The sequence below is a fragment of the Hyla sarda genome, chromosome 7 (genome assembly GCF_029499605.1).
Source record: "Hyla sarda isolate aHylSar1 chromosome 7, aHylSar1.hap1, whole genome shotgun sequence".
Classification (NCBI taxonomy): domain Eukaryota; kingdom Metazoa; phylum Chordata; class Amphibia; order Anura; family Hylidae; genus Hyla; species Hyla sarda.
This window is the reverse complement of record NC_079195.1, coordinates 123,671,125-123,685,925: the sequence shown is the minus strand read 5'-3', so window position 1 is coordinate 123,685,925 and position 14,801 is coordinate 123,671,125. Positions and strand designations below refer to the sequence as shown.

The window sequence follows — 14,801 nt, the reverse complement described above, 5'->3', positions numbered from 1 at the left end:
TCGGGACATCACAGCTCCGCTCTCTGGTGACGTCACGCCCCACCCTTAAATGCAAGTCTATGGGAGGGGGTGTGGCAGCAGTCACGCCTCCTCTCATAGACTTGCATTGAGGGGGTGGGCCGTGGCATCAAGATCCTCCGGCCCCTACATCACCAGTCATCAGGCACAGAGCAAAGCTTGCTCCATGCACAAGATGACATGGGGTGCTGCAAGAGAGATCCTTTGTATAGGGGATAAGATGTCAAGGGGCGGAGTACCCCTTTAACCCCTTAAGGACCAGGCCATTTTTGACTGTAGGACCAGAGTGTTTCTGCATATCTGACCACTTTCACTTTAAGCATTAATAACTCTGGGATGCTTTTACCTTTCATTCTGATTCTAAGATTGTTTTTTCGTGACATATTCTACTTTATGTAAGTGGTAAAATTTTGTCGATACTTGAATAATTTCTTGGTGAAAAATGCAAAAATTTTATGAAAAAATAGAAAACTTTGCATTTTTCTAACTTTGAAGCTCTCTGCTTATAAGGAAAATAGACATTCCAAATAAATTATATATTGATACACAAAAACAATGGGGGGGATTCCTCATTATGTGTCTATTGTAGACACAGTTCTATCCCTTTACACTGCTTGTCTATTGTACACTCTTGCTCAGAATTTACTAAGGCTGTGCACTCCTTTGATAAATTTTGTGCAAATATAGAAACGTCCCCCCTCGCTCTACCGTACAATCCTTCTCCACCTCACAGGAAAAGTAGACACAGGGATTTTGTTCTATTGCTTTGAGGCCAGGATTCCATTGAGGTTTTTTATGCATCATAAAAAACGCCAGAAAAACTGTCCCAGCTTTTTCCTTTGCTTTGTCAGTTTTTCTTGTGTTTTTTTTATTGCATTTTTGCTTGTGTGTGGAAACAAAAAAAGTACTAAATTTTTTTTTCTTTTAAATTTCGATACGTGAATGCGGACGACTATGTCAGATTTTGTGGATTGCGATGATGAACAGCGTTTTTTTATGTCAATAAAAGGGTTAACGAGGGCTGTGGGGGAGTGTTTTTTTACATAAATTTTTTTTTCATAGTGTTGTGTTTTTTATAATTGAATTTTCAGGCTTAGTAGTGAAAGCCATCTTGTAGACAGAATCCATTACTAAGCTGGGGCTTAGCGTTAGCCCCCAAAACAGCTAATGTTAACCCCTAATTATTACCCCGGTACCCACCGCCACAGGGTTTCCAGGAAGAGCCACTACCAACAGGCCCGGAGGGTCAAAAATGGCGCTCCTAGGTCTAGGCAGTAACAGGCTGGCGTTATTTAGGCTGGGGAGGGCCAGTAACAATGGTCGCCCACCCTGGTAACGTCAGGCTGTTGCTGCTTGGTTGGTCTCTGGCTGATACTGAAAAAATTAGGGAACCACACTCTTTTTTTTATTTATAAAAAAAAAACAAAAAAAAAATGCATAGGGTTCCCCATATTTTCAGTATCAGCCAGATACCAACCAAGCAGCAACAGCCTGACGTTACCAAGGTGGGAGAGGACCATTGTTACTGGCCCTCCCCAGCCTAAATAACGCCAGCCTGTTACCGCCTAGGCCCAGGAGCGCCATTTTTGACTCTCCGGGCCTGTTGGTAGCGGCTCTTCCCGGCACCCCTGTGGCGGTGGGTACCGGGGTAATAATTGGGGGTTAGCGTTAGCTGTTTTTGGGGCTAACGCTAAGCCCTGGCTTAGTAATGGATTCTGTCTATAAGACAGCTTCCACTACTAACCCAGAAAATTCAATTATAAAAAACACGGACACAATGAAAAAAAAAATGTATTCCAAAAAAAATCACTCCCCCACAGCCCTCTTTAACCATTTTATTGAAATAAAAAAAATGCTGGTCATCGTCGCAGTCCACCGAATCCGACGTAGTCCTCAACATTCACGTATCTGAAATGAGAAGAAAAGAAAAACAAGAAATATAGGTTAGTACTTTTTTTGTGCTCTCCCCTGGGAAGAGCGCACATAATACAGCGTGTTCATAAACAGGGAGCCTCCAATTGTTGCTAAACTACAACTCCCTTCATAGGGGGCTGTAGTTAAGCAACAGCTGGAGGCACACTGGTTGCAAAACACTGAGAGTTTTTTACTTAACTCAGTGTTTCCCAACCCGTGCGCCTCCAGCTGTTACCAAACTACAACTCCCAGCATGTACGGTTTCTCAGTGCATGCTGGGAGTTATAGTTTTGCAACAGCTGGAGGCACACAGGTAGGGAAACACTGAGTTAGGAAACAGACAATGTTTCCCAACCAGTGGGCCTCCAGTTGTTGCAAAACTACAACTCCCGGCATGCCCAGGCAGTCCAGACATGCTGGGAGATGTAGTTTTGTAACATCTGGCCCTTCAGATGTTGCCTAACTACAACTCCCAGCATGCCTGGGCAGTCTGGGCATGCTTGGAGATGAAGTTTTGCAACATCTGGAGGGCTACAGTTTGGACACCACTACTTGGCGGTCTCCCAACTGTTCTCCTCCAGTTGTTGCAAAACTACAACTCCCAGCATGCCCTTCGGCTGTCTGAGCATGCTGGGAGTTGTAGTTTTGCAACAACTGGAGGCACACTGGTTGGGAAACTCAGTGTTTCCCAACCTGTGTGCCTCCAGCTGTTGCAAAACTTCAACTTCAAGCATGCCCAGACTGGCCAGGCATGCTGGAAGTTGTAGTTTGGCAACATCTGAAGGGCCAGATGTTACAAAACTACAGCTCCCAGCATGCCTGGACTGTCTGGGCATGCTGAGAGTTGTAGTTTTGCAACATCTGGAAGAGCACAGATTGGAGACCACTGCACAGTGTTGTCCAAACTGTGGCCCTCCAGATGTTGCAAAGCTACAACTCCCAGCATGCCCAGACAGCCAAAGGCTGTCTGGGCATGCTGGGAGTTGTAGTTTTGAAACTCCTGGAAGCAGCAGTGAATATCACTTTACGGCGATCTTCACTGCTGCTTCCACTTACCTGCCGCAGCTGCCTTCTAGACGGTCCCCGGTCCTTGCCGTCCCCGCCGGTCCCACAGCAGGTATGTGCCGCGGCCCCCCGCAGCTCCCGGGATCCTCTTCCCCCGCTCTACCCGACTTCTAGGGGTGGGAAGGGCGGTAGATCTGAACTTTAACCCCCCATAGTCAGAAATCACTGTGATTGGTCCACAGGGACCAACCACAATGATCGCTGACCAGGACCATCCACAGATGGTCCTGGGGGGGGGGGGCTTGGAGAAGTTGGCCCCCGCTGGTAATGATAGGGATGACCCTTATGTTTCTAATGACTAATATATTAATATTAAAATGCCATTGCTGCTGGAAAAAATATCTGTTCCCTTACCCTTTAACCCAGATACATCAAAATGCTAAATGCCGAACATTTCATCTTATCGCTTTGCCTGTTACTAGACTAGAACCTTGAAATGCAGACTATGGATACAAGACGTCTAAATATTAGACTTTGTGGAAAGATGCTGAAATCTTAAGCTAAAAGGACTTGCAAGAAAATGACTTATGCTACGCCACGCTCAAATGACCAATCAGCATATAGAACGATGCATAATTTTACCTTACACCCTCCCCTTTTTCTCAGTTTGTAAAAAAACTAATTTACTTCCTGTAATAAACAGAACTCCCCCGGGGTACCGAGGAGAGAACCCATACCAACCTGGCCTGGTGTGAATTTTCTTACGTCAGAAATTAGTACAGCGTTAGTCACTCACAGATTAAGGCCGCACATTAATCCATCCCTAACAGTTGGTGGCAGCTTGGGATGGCGGAACCACGCTCGAGGGAAGATACGAATCCAGTGGAGCGACACTTTGAGCCGCCCGAGGCAACCCATTATTACCCAAACTAGGGGAGCGATCAACCCCACTGAAAACACGGTAAATCTGCTGATTTTTATAAATCTGTAGCCTTGCTTGTGTGTTTGGGTAGTTTCTGTGGGAAGTCTGGACGGCCTAAGTCGACCCTCTAGGATTTAACTCCTAGCGACAGAGATTTTCCCGCTGTGTTGTTCTCTTGTTTTTATAGTCGCTTGTGATTGACTGCCGCTTTAAATAGGCTTAGAAGGCAAAAGCAGATTTTTTTCTTTGCCACAGGTTTGCAGGCTTATAAAAACAATTTTTTTCTCTATTCATTGGGCTGTAAATTCCTTTATCTGAGAAGCAGATAAGGTGTGCTGTAACAAGGTCAGATCCATTTCATAATGTAAACAGAAGAATGATTTAACTGTGAGAAAGATTCATTGGGATTTTTGAGTCTTTGAAAAATCCAGTTTTTTTTCTTTCCTGATAGTCCGGATTTAATTACATTTTTGATGTTTTAATTTTATGGATTAGGCAAAGGAAGATCAGTTATATAGATTTTTGAGTTCTAGGTTTCCTAAAATCTTTTTCTGGGCTGTAATTGGGCACAATAACTTTTCTGGGTGTCACACAAGGTGATAGCTTCAGATAGTATTGGCCATTAACTTTTAACGTATTAGAGGACGGCATTACTAATAGCTTCAGACAGTATTGGAGAAAGTGTTAGCCGCTCCAGTAGCTTTTAAATGATATTGGTAATGCACAAGTGGAGCAGTTTATAGTGGCATCATACAAACTGTGGTTGTCACGTTGACACCCTCTTTTGTTTGTGTTTTAGTATAAATTTTTTGCCCAATCCAAATGGGTGACTGTGTGAAGGGAAGGATGTATGGCTGTGTGAGAGGTGTGTCTGTGTTGTAAATTAAGTTGTTGAGTAGGATTAATTGCCTTAGTGTCCCCTTAAGAATGTTCCTTGGTAGTTTTGTTATATGGTGGTTTGAGTGGACAAATGGCTGTGTGCATTGTGTTGAGGAAATTGGTGTTTTTGGTCCAGTGTGTGTAAGTGGTGGGAGCAGATTGTTGTAAATAGTTTGATAGGATTAGGAGAGATTCTTGTCAGAAATAGAGATTCAATGTTTTGGTGAAAAAGTAGGTGATTTGTGAAGGGAAAAGCATGTGAAAATTAAGTTAGTTGAAAGTTTGGAATATACTGATGGTTAATGGTATGGATATACAGCCGTGTTATATAAAATATTTGTATACATTCATGTTCTGGAAAGCAAAAGGGAAATTAAAAAGGTGACTGATTCTGTGGAGGAGGACGATGCTGCAGAAGACGCATGCTGGTTGAGCAGAGCTGGAAGTGCTTGAATAAGTGAGATCATGGTACAGGAATGTAGAAAAGTCCAATAAATTTGTTGAAGCGATGAAATAGTGTTAATCCTTTAATCCTTTGTTCTGGAAAGTACTAAAGGTGTTAGGGGGGGGGAAACTTGGGGGTCCCCTGGATCAATGAGGGAGATGAGTGAATGGAATGCAGATAATGTGTTAGGTCTCTGGGAAAGTTGGGTGAATGTAGTCATGTGATGATGTTCATAAAGGGTTCTTGTGATAGAAAGTATGTTGTACATGTGTGATTTGTATTGATGAATCAGGAATGTATGGGAAATGACCAGTGAATGTTTCCTCTATGAAATTGTTTGAGTTGTAATGAATTTTGTTGTTAGAAGTGGAGGATATCTGTGTGGTATTGATTGAACCGTTTAATGATATTTCATTAATTTCCTTGTCTTTACAGTTACACGTGTGGATGCCATGCCAAAAAATGAAATGTATCAGAAAATGTGATTAATTGTCTGATTATATTACAGGAGTAACAAAAGAAGAAGTTTGGGCAAGAAAAATAAAATGAGACAAAAGGAAAAAGTGATCACTATTCAATTGATAAATGTTTAAAATCAGCTAATTTATTCCTTCTTCCCCCAAAAGAGCTCTACTTAATTTTTTCTATTGCATTTTTTTCTTTTTTTTTGGTGTAAATGTAGGCCATGTGTGTTATGTGGGCCCTGTGTGTTTTGTATGTCAGTATTGTTACATGTTACATGTGTCTTGTATGTCTCTTGTTGTAAAGTAGTGCAGAAATCCAGTGACATGCTGGACACTCAAAGGTTTTTGAGAAATGAGCTAGTTTTAGGGAAAGCAGAGGGCTAGACTCAAAGGGGCGGTGACTGGTGACATAGAGGTTTGGGAGGAGGAAGGTGGGGTTTACAGGAAGGTTGACAGCCTCCTCTTTTAAAATAAATAAATAAATAAAATCACACTTGAGGGAAATGTTTATATATATAAACTGAATATGTTTATAGGACCTGCATATAGAATGTGATATACTTATACTTTCTACGTTGCATTTATTTGAATACTAACGATTTTGAATGGATAATCTTATAATGATATATATAATATTTTTCCTCACTTTCTCCTTCCTCTTTTGTTAGCTTTGCTACTCTCAGATTATGATTAAAATTGTTTTTTATAGAACGATGCATAATTTTACCTTTCACCCTCCCCTTTTTCTCAGTTTGTAAAAACCAAATTTACTTCCTGTAATAAACAGAACTCCCCCGGGGTACCGAGGAGAGAACCCATACCAACCTGGCCTGGTGTGAATTTTCTTACGTCGGAAATTAGTACAGCGCTAGTCACTCACAGATTAAGGCCGCACATTAATCCATCCCTGACAGTAACAGCGGGACTTCTGCCAGTTAACCATTGCGATGCTGCGCATCGCCGGGTTAACTGCATGACATATATAAATGTCATGATGCGCGAACTACCTGCACATCATGACATTTATATATGTCATTCTGCGGGAACGAGTTAAATTGGGGGGCCACTGATGTAATGCGGATCGCAGCAGATCTCCAAAATGATCTGCTGCGATCCGCATTTAAATTAAAAAGCTGGTGGTACATGCAGCTACATCGCGCTGCCACCGGCTTCTATATAGACTGTAATGATTCATAATCCCTGCTGGGAGAGGGGAGCTCTGATTGGAGAATAGCTATTGACCAATCAGAGCTCCGCTCTCCCGGCGGCGGGGATTATGAATTATGACAGCTGTATATAGAAGTCATGTCAGCGCAGTGAAGCCGCATGTACCGTTGAATTTTTACAGTTAAAAAATGCGGATCGCAGCGGGTCTCTGGATAATGACCTGCTGCGATTTGCACCTCAGCCCCTGGACTATAACTCCCATCATGGGCAGAGTCTGTCCATGATGGGAGTTGCAGTCCTTACTGTGTGAAAATACACACTTTGGTACGTGTCCTCCGAGGTGGTGTATATTTGCGCAAAATGACACTTGAATTATTTTTGTGTGTCCAAAAAAAACCCGCAATTAGTAAATTGATGTCTACGAAAAAATGGCTCTACGGTACACCCGAAGGGTGACATCTTTAGAAAAAGTTCCACCAAAAAAGACGCACAAAAAGAATGCACAAAATATCTTTGCACAAGATTTTGCGCAAGAAAATACACTTAAAATTACTCTATATTGATGAATCCCCCCCCAATATGTCTACTTTATGTTTGCATCATAAAGTTGACATGTTTTTACTTTTGGAAGACATCTTTTTTCACAAAATTTTCAAAATCAGAATTTTTCATGGACCAGTTCAGGTTTGAAGTGGATTTGAAGGGCTTTCTTATTAGAAATACCCCACAAATGACCCCATTATAATCTATGGGGGTAATGTAAGGAGGCATTATTATAAATGGGGTCAATGTGAGGGGGGCATTATTATGTATGGGGGATGTGTACGGGGACATAATTATATATGGGGGCAATGTGAGGGGTCATTACTATATATGAGTGCAGACTACAAGCTGTGTAAGGGGCCCCAACATTTCTGATGGCAGCCCTGAGTATTGTTAGTAATATTGGTCTGTGTATACAAATTTTTGTTCAGTTACAGTAGGGTATCATTATTTAGTCACTATGGGGATTAATCAAAACCTGTCCAGAGTAAAAGTTGAACAGTTGCCCATAGCAACCAATCAACTTGCATCTTTCATTTTTGAAAGGGCCTCTGAAAATGAAATAAGCAATTTGATTAGTTGCTATGGGCAACTCAGCAACTTTTCCTCTGGACAGGTTTTGATAAATTTCCCTATGTGTTGATATTATGTAGTTATGGTGGGGAAGTATTATTATCCCATGTTTAGTGGTAATACTGGTTTTGTTTTTCTGGTTGGTCAGTAACAGTATGATGGTAATATGTAAGGTAATAATATTTGCTCCTTTTATACTGGTATTTTGTATTGCTATTGTTAGAGGTATACCGTAGTGTGTGTGTATATATATATATATATATATATATATATATATATATATATGTATGTAGCTTTGCTCTCTTGGCGATCTATATGTATGTAGCTTTGCTGTCTTGGCGATCTATATAAAATATATATCCATATATGTATGTGTTTTTTTAGGTTACCCATTTCTGCATTTATCTTAACCCAAGCCTATGATACCTATAATCAGGCCCGGTGCTGTCATAAGGCAAACCATGCGTCCGCTTGAGGGAGCATGGTCTCGCAGCTGATGGGGGCGGAAAAATGGAGACTTTTTTTTATACTAAGACCCCTACCAGTGCGCCCCGCCGCCGCACAGCAGAGGTCACTGCCACCACTTCACCCTCTCTGGTTTTATTGCTGCGGCCCACCGAGATTCCCCTGCAGCACCACTGTCACTTCAGGCTGCCCTGAGGAGGTGGGGGGGAGGGGGTTCCGGTGTGTCGGTCCCCTACCTGTCACACACTTTGCACCTGCAGTCCGGCCCTGCAGTTGCACAGTGAGTGACACTTGCAGCTAAATATAGTCTGGATGTGCGTTACTTACTTCTATGCTGCACCTCCAGACATCTTGCTGTATCAGGTCAGAGGGGAGGGGCGGAAGCAGCATAGCGGCCTGAGAGGTCAAAGGCTATCAAGCATGGAGGCTGCCTGTGCCATTCCTCCCGTGCCCTCCTCCTCCTCATCACCTCTGAATGCTCTGATTCTCTCCTCCCGGCTGCAGACCCCCTTCATAGCTGTCCTTGAATGAAGGGTGTGAAGGTTAGTGTATTACAGTGGGCTCCAAACTATGAACCTCCTGCTGTTACAGACTACACCACCCAGCATGCCCAGAAAGCCTTTGGCTCTCCAGGCATGCTGGAAGTTGTAGTTTTGCAACAGCTGGAGGTTCATAGTTTGGAGACCACAGGTGTATTGTATAAAAATGTGTTAGCCTCTTAACAGAAGTGGTGTTACATAGGACTGCAGGTCACATCTGCTATATTATCTGTACTCAGAGTTATCACTGTGTTATCAGTGGTGTTACATAGGACTGCAGGTCACATCTACTACATTATCTGTACTCAGGGAGTTATCACTGTGCTATCTGTGGTGTTACATAGGACTGCAGGTCACATCTACTACATTATCTGTACTCAGAGTTATCACTGTGTTATCAGTGGTGTTACATAGGACTGCAGGTCACATCTACTCCATTATCTGTACTCAGAGTTATCACTGTGTTATCTGTGGTGTTACATAGGAAATAATTTAAAGAAACATGTATGCAAGGGAGGTGGGGGTGCAGGGTGAACTGCAGGTTTGGGGAGGGGGGGCACCAAAATGGAGCTTCGCTTGTGTAGGCAGAAATCCTTGCACTGCCCCTGCCTATAAATACAGCATTGCATTTTTCTGTGTAATTACCGTATGTATCGGCGTATAACACGCACCTTTTAGGCTAAAATTTTTAGCCTAAAGTCTACCTGTGTGTTATACACCGATAAGCCGCTGCAGTTCGCTTTAAAGCGGGCGCTTTAAATCAATGAACTGCAGCGGCATTGCAGGTGCAGAGACATGCCGTCACTGCCGGCTTCTCTGCCCCTGCCGGTCCTGGGGTCTAGAGCCCTGCTGCCGGCCCTTCTCTCCCCCTGGCTATCGGTGCCGCTGCCCGTTCTCTCCACCTGGCTATCGGTGCCGCTGCCCCATTGCCGACACCGATAGCCAAGGGGAGAGAAGCGGTGCCGGCATTGGGGCAGGGGCGCCGACAGACAGGGGGAGAGAAGGGGCAGTTGCCCCTTGCCTCCCCCATCCCCGGTTGTATAATTACCTGTTGCCGGGGTTGGGTCCGCGCTGCTTCAGGCCTCCGGTGTGCGTCCCATGCATCGTTGCTATGCGCTGCGAGATGCAATGACGTCACTCGTCATTGCGTCGCGCCGTGCAGTGCATAGCAACGACGAATGAGATGGACACCGGAGGCCTGAAGCAGCGCGGACCCGACCCCGGCAACAGGTAATTATACAACCGGGGATGGGGGAGGCAACGGGGCAGCGGCGCCGGCAATGGTTTTATAGGCCGGTGTGGTATACCCCGATAAATACGGTAATTTAACCTTAGACGACATTGAGTTCTATAGATCATAAACCATGACTATGTAACAAACATAAAATTCCAATTTTATTTCTATAATGAGGCATACAGTCCATATAGTTATTTCACAAAATGGCGATAACATACACACACTTTTACTCATTGGATATAAATGGTTAACCCCTGAACCAGGCCAATTTTCATTTTTGCGGTTTTGCTTTTTCCTTCTCTCTTTTTAAAATCTCAATTTCTTTGTTTTTTTGCAAGACCACTTGTACTTTGTAATGACCTCTTTCATTTTACTATCAGCTGTACCATGAAACAAAAAAATTTATATTTTCGGGCAGAAATTTATAAGAAAACTGCAATGCAACTTTTGCGGGGGGGGGGGGGGCTTGTTTTTTACGCAGTGCACTTTATGGTAAAAATTGTACAATATATTTATTCTGTAGGTCAATGCGATGAAAATTATGCTTAATTTACATAGCTTTTCTATTAATGTACCACTTTAAAAAAAATGCAAACTTTGTTTTAACAAAATTCATTTGCATAAAATTGTCCTTTTCTGACCCCTATAACTTTTTTATTTTTTTCTGTATTCGGGGATGTATGAGGGCTCATTTTTTGCGTCATGATCTGTAGTTTTCAGCTGTACCATTTTTGCTTTGATGTGACTTTTTTGCTTGCTTTTTATAATTTATCTTTCTGATATATGATGTGATTAAAAATCAGTATTTTTGGTGTTTGATTTTTTTTTTATGTTTATGCCATTTACTGTGCAGGATAAGAAACATCATACTTTAACAGTTAAGACATTTACGCATGCAGCAATACCAAGTGTGGTAACTTTTTTCTTTTTTTTTTTCTAAAATGGGAAAATAAGGGTAATTTCATTTTTTACTAGGGGAGGGAGTTTTAAATAATTTTATAAACTTTTTTTTTTTTTTTTACACTTTTTAAGTCCCCATAGGGCACTTTGATATGAGATCATTAGATTGCATTTACTGTATAATACTGTCCACTGATATTCCCTGGATAAGTCAGGAGGTAGGTAAGGGGACCCTCCTCCACTGTTTTAGCTCATGGAACCCTGCGATCACGTTAAAGGGGTTTTGTGAGCCCCCTCTGGGCTACCGGAGATTTTTAGTTTTACTTTAGACATTGTGATCGGCATTCATCATGGTGTCTAAAGGGTTAAAGGGGTACTCGATTGGAAAACATTTTCTTTTAAATCAACTGGTGCCAGAAAGTTAAGCAGATTTGTAAATTACTTCTATTAAAAAATCTTAATTCTTCCAGTACTTATCAGCTGCGGTATACTACAGAGGAAATTATTTTCTTTTTTAATTTCCTTTCTGTCTGACCCCAAGTGCTCTCTGCTGACACCTCTGTCCATGTCAGGAACTATCTAGAGCAAGAGAGGTTTGCTATGGGGATTTGCTCCTACTCTGGACAGTTCTTAAAATGGACAAAGGTGTCAGCAGAGAGCACTGTGGTCAGACATAAAGGAAATTCAAAAAGAAAAGAACTTCCTCTGTAGTATACAGCAGCTGAGAAAAGAACATGTTTTCCAGTGGAGTACCCCTTTAATGACAGGCAGTGATAGTAGCTGACACTCACTTCTCTGAAGTGAGCGCAGCTCCTGCTCTCGCTTCAAAGCTGCTTAAGGACTCAGGGCGTACAGGTACGCCTTTGGTCCTTAAGTACCAGGACGCAAGGGCGTACCTGTACTCCCTTCGTCTTTAACAGGTTAAATATCCTAGCAACTTGGGATGGGCAGGATAAGGGCGGAAGGTCCAAAATTTGTCTTGGGGCCCTTGGGATCCTAGTGGTGCCCCTGCTTTACAAAGGCATTGTATGTCTATGATAATCTGCAGACTCTACAAAATTTGAAAGCATTCCTTTCTGTATAGCTGTATATCGTTATGTGGAAGCCCCTACACACAGTACTGTTTATTCTTCCTGGAGCTCATAAATGTAGGAGAATGTCCTGGCTTCAAAATGTGCCATGATGCTTGAAAGAGATTCAAACAAACCCACAAATATTGGAGAGCATACAATACAACTACGGGCCAGGCAACAAGGAAATAAGAAAAAGATAATTAACCATTATATGTGTAATAATTTTATTTGTGTATTGACTACATAATTAAATGTTAAAAAAGAGTCATGTTCTTTATTACTGCTTAGTACTTAGGCTTGCTTCACACTACAAAATTACTCTGTTTTAAAGATCCGAACAAAGTTCTGTCTGAAAAAAGCAGTTACAAAATCCTATACAGCCGTTACAAAATCCCATTATAGTCTATGTGATTTTTACATTAGCGGTTTTAACCCGTTATAGCCCGTTATTAATAACGGATGTTATTTTGTGAGGGAAGATAGTAACGGGAGAAATAGTGCATGCACTATTTCTCTCGTTACTATCTTCCTTCACAAAATAACGGCCGTTATTAATAACGGGCTAAAACGGCTATTAGAAAAATCCCAGACTATAATGGGATTTCAGACTGAACTTCGTACGGATCTTTAAAACGGAGTAATTTTGTAGTGTGAAAGGGGCCTTAGCTATCTTTTTAGGGGAAATATTATATATATGTGGTACCCGGGAGGGTAATGGTGTCTGGGATGTTGCGGTAATAGTGTAGGGTATATTAGTATTAACCCTCAATTGTCGTGACACCAGGGTGTGGTTTCCTCAATGTAATACTCCTACCGCCAACCGTCACACTAACGGCAGGGAGAAATAAGGGAATGTCCACAGCAGATTTTATGGAGTAAACTTGAAGTAACTTTACTGCATATTTATGCAACAGCATGGAACATAACAGTCTTTGCGAGAGAGAACCGCAGTACAGGTTCCTCACAGGTTTGCTGGGACTCTGGGATCAATGAGCTTTGGTGCTAGCCACTGTGCTACTATTTTTAGGAGATTTGAGTTTCTAGTAGTCACACAGAATTTGTAGGATTGAGCTTGGAGTAACTCACGGTTTTGTGGCTGCTGGACTTTAGGCTTGAGGCCTAGCTTGATTTGATATTTGAGCTGAGATGTGCTTGGCTTTATAATCCGGAACTAAGAGAGTTGCTTGCTTTGTAGCCAGGAAATAAGAGAGCAAATTTAATGGCTGCAGACCCTTATATATTAAGGGGGTGGGACAAAGCTCATTGGTCAGCAGACCTGTAAATCTTGACCCAGTGAACTCTGGGTATCACATGACCTAAAGGTCCTTAAACCATAGTACAATTTAATTAAAGGCACGTGATCTCTAAGGTCCTATACAGAGGTTTTCCTATATAACATATCAAATATATATATATATATATATATATATATATATATATATATATACATACATTAAATACCATTTATATGAGGCGACTAGGGGTTAGGCCTACAGGAGAGCCCTATTGACATGGAGGGACTCTGGCTGAGGGGACTTTAGACTAAGGGACAGGACCAGGACCACATATATATATATATATATATATATATACACACCGTATTTATCGGCATATAACACACACTTTTTAGGCAAAAATTTTTAGCCTCAAGTCTACCTGCGTGTTATACGCCGATAAGCCGCAGCAGTTCAATGATTTAAAGCGGGCGCTTTAAATCAATGAACTGCAGCGGCTTTGCAGGTGCAGAGACAGCCAGCGCTGCCGGCTTCTCTGCCCCTGCCTGCCCTGGGGTCTAGAGCCCTGCTGCCGGCCCTTCTCTCCCCTGGCTATCAGCGCCGCTGCCCGTTCTCTCCCCCTGACTATCGGTGCTGGCGCCCCATTGCCGGCGCCAATAGCCAGGGGGAGAGCAGCGGCGCCGGCAATGGGGCAGCGGCGCCGACAGACAGGGGGAGAGAAGGGGCAGCGGCACCCATTGCCAGCGCCGCTGCCCCGTTGCCTCCCCCCATCCCCGGTTGCATAATTACCTGTTGCCGGGGTCAGGTCCGCGCTGCTTCAGGCCTCCGGTGTGCGTCCCCTGCGTCGTTGCTATGTGCTGCACGGCGTGGCGCAATGACGTCGTCATTGCGCCGCGCCGTGCAGCGCATAGCAATGACGCGGGGGACGCACACCGGAGGTCTGAAGCAGCGAGGACCCGACCCCGGCAACAGGTAATTATGCAACCGGGGATGGGGGGAGGCAACGAGGCAGCGGCGCCGGCAATGGGTGCCTCTGCCCCTTCTCTCCCCCTGGCTATCGGCGCCGGCAATGGGGCGCCGGCACCGATAGTCAGGGGGAGAGAACGGGCAGCGGCGCCGATAGCCAGCGGGAGAGAAGCGGCGGCAGCAGGGCTCTAGACCCCAGGAAAGGCAGGGGGAGAGAAGCGGGCAGCGACGGCCTCTCTCCCCCTGCCTTTCCTGGGGGTGTATCGGGGTATACGCATGCACACACATGCACCCTCATTTTACCATGGATATTTGGGTAAAAAACTTTTTTTACCCAAATATCCTTTGTAAAATGAGGGTGTGTGTTGTAGGCCGGTGCGTGGTATACCCCGATAAATACGGTATATATATATATATATATATATATATATATATATATATATATATATATATATG

The 14,801-nt window shown here is 43.3% G+C and overlaps 1 protein-coding gene across 4 annotated transcripts in view; it reads right to left on the bottom strand.

Moving 5' to 3' along the window:
- The window catches only part of MYOZ1 (myozenin 1), a 127,243-nt gene that overhangs the window by 93,907 nt on the left and 18,535 nt on the right, over positions 1-14,801 (bottom strand). Inside the window, exon 1 of one of the 4 annotated variants that reach the window (XM_056530682.1) lies at positions 13,231-13,388. The exons of 1 other annotated variant lie outside the window; for it this stretch is intronic. The gene's annotated coding sequence lies outside the window, so the exon portion shown is untranslated. Of the gene's footprint in view, positions 1-8,722; positions 8,857-13,230; positions 13,389-14,801 lie in introns of those variants that run through there. 2 more of the 4 variants (XM_056530680.1, XM_056530681.1) reach the window with 2 other exon arrangements.